This window comes from Lygodium microphyllum, chromosome 11 (genome assembly GCF_053477565.2).
Source record: "Lygodium microphyllum isolate KBCC chromosome 11, Lygodium_microphyllum_v1.1.10, whole genome shotgun sequence".
In the NCBI taxonomy this organism is placed as follows: Eukaryota; Viridiplantae; Streptophyta; class Polypodiopsida; order Schizaeales; family Lygodiaceae; genus Lygodium; species Lygodium microphyllum.
In genome coordinates, this window is record NC_141145.1 from 135,745,902 (window position 1) to 135,751,498 (window position 5,597).

Consider the following 5,597-nt stretch of genomic DNA (forward strand, 5'->3'; position numbering starts at 1 on the left):
ACCCAGCAACCATTGTCAATGAATTCTCCTACCTCAATGAGGCCCACAACTGCTGGAAGACTAGCCGATCATGCCCTGAATTGATCACCCTCTACCTACAGACTACACACTATTTTAGAAAAGTTTTATACTTATTAAAATCTTAGGCATGTGCATCCTAAATAGGCTGAAAGTGCTCGTCATAAGCTCCATTTTGACATGTGGTACGACCTATTTAGAGCAGCCTATCAAAAGTTATGGCATGTTTATTTCAGTAGGGGGTCCTAGACAGCATGTTGTCCCTAGTCTCTCTACCCACCCAATTTTCATTGTCAAAGGGCTCAGAGTAGTACTTTGCAACCCTCCCTTAGCCCATCCATCACTCCCCTCTACTTCTCCTTATTTTTTAGGGAAAAAACCTTCAGGGTGGGGATGGATTGTAACAAGCAGGATACACACTAACTAGGGTTTAGACACCCAATCACACTGACCGGGGTATATAAGGTGTAAGAGCCCCAAATTAGGGTAACCAGTTATTATCAAGATCATACTCTTCACCTTCATGTCCTGCTTCCATGGCTTCCTCCTTCCTTCTCTCTGCTTTTATCTCTTTCTATCTCCTCTTCTAGTCTTCTCCTTGCTCTATTTCCCTCTCTTCAGCTCTTCTCCTCTCTCCTCTCAACTTCTTTCATTACACTTGGCAGTAGAATGATTAGCTAGAATAGCAAGAAGCAAATGACAGTTGCACTCTCTAGTATTGAGGCAAAGCATAGAGGTGCTAGATTAGTAGCTTGTGAGATTGCTTGGTTCTTGAAATTATTGATAGATTTGGATATTTAGATAGATGCTCCAGTCACATTGTATTGTGACAATATGAACAATGTACTTTTGGCTATGAATTCTATGTATCATGCCAGAACCAAACATATAGAGATATACTATCACTTCATACAAGAGTGGTACTTGCAAGGTAGATAGATCTCTTGCATGTCAAAAATGAAGACCAAGTACCTAATATCTTTACCAAGTCACTAGGTAAAGAGAAGTTCAATTATTTTAGAGAGCCACTTGGGGTACAATGTCTTGCTTGAGCTTGAGGGGGAGTGTTGAGAATCAAGCTTGTATCTACTCTATCAACACTAGATAGTTGTAGCTTAGCTAGAATAGACATGTTTGACCTCTTTGATAAGTTGAGTAGGCTTAACTCTAGTTAGTCACTATGGTTAGTTAGACCTGTCTATTTTATCACTATTGTAGACTTAATGTGAGAAGATTGATGGAGAATAATGGAAGAAGATGATTGATAGAGCACACTCCTCTACTCTTGCTCCAACAAGAATGTGGGGGCCAATCTCTAATTGGAATCCTACAATCAAACATCAACACAATTATCAATGAATGGTTGCATCACCATCACAAATCATAAAGGGAAAGCTTGATATGGTATCACACTTACTCTCTCAAAGGTCAAGCTCTTCTCTTGGCATAGTACCCAATGGGTACTCTGACAACCATGGGCAGCACTGATGGCACTTCGATGGTCTTATCCCAAGATCTAGAACTATTTTGGAGTACATGCAACTATTACTATGAAGTTTCAACCACTCATCTAGTAGAGAGGGTATCAAGAATCGCGTGGTGGGGGACTTGCTCAAGATGCTGTGTCGAACACACACAGAATGCACAATGAGAAGCTCACTCAAGAGAGAAGAAGAGATATGGAGGCCAAAACGTTTTCTTGCTGGTTTCTTCTTCTTCTTCCACACTCTTTACAATGTACACAAAGTATAGATAAGATACAACATAAAGGAAAGTGGCCTACTAAGTCAAACAATGCATAACCGACTACACTAGTCGACTGGCGCTATAACTATGCCAACTGTAAATAGGTGTAACAACCTGAATATAATAAGTAATGAGTCAATGGCCATGTGAGAGTCATAATGACCACCGACGTGCTAAGTGTAGATGTGTGGACCCATCTAACCAGGCGGTCCATCATCAATGTCCGCATGTGTTGATCTTGTCATCTCAACACTCCCCCTCAAGCTCAACTGCATCTCTGCAACTCCAAGTAAGCTTCAAAACTTTTGAAGCTTCTCTATACCCAATGCCTTCGTGAAGATGTCAGCTATCTGATCATATGTGCTGACATACACCAAGTCAATCTCACCTGCTAGTACCTTCTCTCTCACAAAGTGGTAGTGTACCTCAATATGTTTTGTCCTAGCATGGAACACAGGGTTCCTAGCCAAATTTATATTGCTCATGTTGTCACAATAAATGACAACTGGACCTTCCACCTGCACATCCAAATCAGCCATTAACTTTTGTAGCCATACTACCTCACATGCAGCAACAGCAGCACCTCTATACTCAACCTCTGTACTCGACAAAGCAACTGTAGATTGCTTTATGCTACTCCAAGCAACTATTGCACTACCAAGAGAAAACATGTATCCGATGGTAGATCTTCTATCAGACATACTACCAGCCCAATCTGCATCTGTGTATCCAAACACCTATACATCTGTACCTGCCTCATAGAAAAGTCCATAATGTAATGTGGACTTCACATATCTCAATATGTGTCTGACTGCATCCAAATGTGGCTTTCTAGGTACTTGCATAAACTCTCTCACAAGACCAATAGCGTAGCTCAATTCTGGCCTTGTAATGGTCATGTAGATCAAACTCCCCACTATCCTCCTGAACATAGTAGGGTCTTCTATCTCATCCCCAATATTAGCACTCAACTTTACATTCTGCTCCAACGAGACTGAAAGTGGTTTGCATGCTGTCATACCATACTTGGACAACATATCCAAGCCATATTGTCTTTGGGACAACCATATACCATCATCACATCTGATCACCTCAATGCCAAGGAAGTACCTTAGCTCACCTAAATCCTTCATCTCAAACTTCTTCTTCGAAAAATCCTTGACTTCAGCAATCCCACTATCACTATCACCTGTAATAATCAAGTCATCCACATAGATGACTATGATGACCAAACCTACATCTCCCTTTCTCACATAAAGTGAGTGATCAGCATCAGAAACATAAAAGCCAATATTGACAAGATACTCTCTGATCTTGTCAGACCATGCTGTAGGTGCTCACTTGAGCCCATAGAGTGCCTTCTTCAACCTGCACACATACGTGGGATGCTCTAAATCTTCATAACCTACTAATTGATCCATATACACTTCTTCCTGTAAATCACCATGCAAGAAGGCATTCTTCACATCCATTTGCTGCAACCTCCAATCTTTGGCTGCTGCCAAAGCAATTACACATCTGACAGTTGCCATCCTAGCAACTGGACTGAAGGTTTCTTCATAATCTATGCCATATGTTTGGGCATAGCCTTTTGCAACCAGCCTAGCTTTGTACCTACTAATAGAACCATCTACATTATGCTTAATCTTATAAACCCACTTACATCCAATAGCTTTCTTGCCCTTCGGCAATGATACTAGATCCCAAGTCTTATTGGCCTCTAATGCAGCCATCTCCTCATCCATTGCTGCATCCCAATGAGCATGACCAACAGCCTCCTCAAAATATGTGGGCTCAACATCCTCAACTAGTTTCACCATATAAGCATAATGGTGAGCTTCATAACCTTCAAAACCAAATCTTTTAACAGGTTATCTGATCTTGCTAGATCTGCGTACCACCGGATCACTCAATGGAGCCTTTACATTACTATGAGCTCTCTATACACCTGGTGTCTTGACAGAAGGAATACCAAGCTTATCATCCAAGCTCTCTGAGCCACTAGAGTCTACATCAAGAACTGCATCAATGTCATCTGACACTTTATTCTTTCCTTTGTCTTTACCTGTAGTGCTACTAGATGCACCTGAAGATGTAGAGGTACTCCTTAGTCTCCCAGACTAAGGACTACCAGATGATGTCTCTGGTCCACTAAGAGTCCGTGATTCTTGCTTTTCAGCCTGCACATGAGTGTCATGATCATCATTATCATCCAATGAATCACCACTAGATGCATACCAACTGCTCATTTCATCAAAGATGACATCCCTGCTCACTCTGAACATACATGTCACAGGGTTATAACAGCGATACCCTTTCTGCTCTAAAGAGTATCCAAAAAAAACACATTTTTCTACCTTTGGATCAAGCTTCTTCCGTAGCTCATCTGGCACATGAACATATGCAACACAATCAAATATCTTCAAGTGTGATACATCAAGCTTCTTGCCAGTAAAGCATTCTTCAGGAGTCATCCCATGAACTGCAGCTGTGGGAGTTCTATTCATAATATAAACAGCAGTATGAATAGCCTCAGACCAAAAATGCTTAGGAATATTCTTTTCAGCCATCAAGGCGCGTGCAACTTCTACAATATGCCTATTTTTCCTTTTTGCAACCCCATTTTGCTGTGGGGTATATCTGATTGTGAATTGTCTTTTTATCCCATTAGACCTCAGAAAATCACTGAGCTCATTCGAGAGGTACTCTCCCCCTCCATCTGACCTCAAGCACTTTACTTTCAAGCATGTTTCTCTTTCAACTGCAGTCTTGAAAGTTCTAAAGTGCTCAAACGTTTCACTCTTTTCCTTCATAAAATATACCCACAGCTTTCTAGATCATCAATGAATGTGACAAAGTATGAACTGCCTCCAAGAGACACATTTTGTGTAGGCCCCCAAATGTCTGTATGCACAACATCAAGGATATTTCTGCTTACATCTCTGTCATGTGAAAAGGGTTGTCTTGCCTGCTTACCAAACTGACATGCTTCGCATACCTTATGAAATTCTGCAACTCTAAATGTAGGCAAACCTATAACCACCCCTTTGGACTGCATTAATTTCAGCCTTTGTACATTTGCATGTCCAATGCGTTTGTGCCAAATTTTAATATCTGCAACAACACCTTTACCTTTAGCATACATAGCAACATTCATAGTAGGAATTCTAGTATCCAGAGTAAACATACATCCAACTCTACTTCCCTTTGCTACCAACCTGCACTTGTCATTGAAGTCTTCTACAAAGCAGCCCTTTGCATTAAATCTAACTTGTAGCCCTTGCTCTACCATTTGACCGACTGACACCAAGTTCTTTGTAATAGATGGCACATGTAATACATCTGAAAGACTCTTTGTCTTACCATTATGCAAGGACAAGGAAACTTTTCCAATGTGTGAAATTGGGTGGCATGAATCATCACCCGTTTGCACATAACCTGCATTTTGCAAATCCTACATCTCTCCAACCATTCTGCATGGCTGGTCATATGATTGGATGCACCTGAATCAACATACCAAACATCATCATGTGTTCCCTTTCTTGTAACAGCATTCAGCATATGCTGCATAACAAATAGACGTTCATTTTTGTCTTCATTCTATCGTGAAGACGATGCATACTTTCCTTGCTGCAACTTACCACTGCGAATATCATCTTTCTTAGCATAACATTGGGCTGCAATATGACCTATTTTGCCACAGTAGTGACACACAATACCAGAGTTGTTAGAACCTTTGTTCTGCCATCCACCTCTTCCTTTAAAGCTCCTCCTGCCTCTAAAATTACCACGACCTCCTGAAACATACATATCACTAAATTGCTGATTCAATC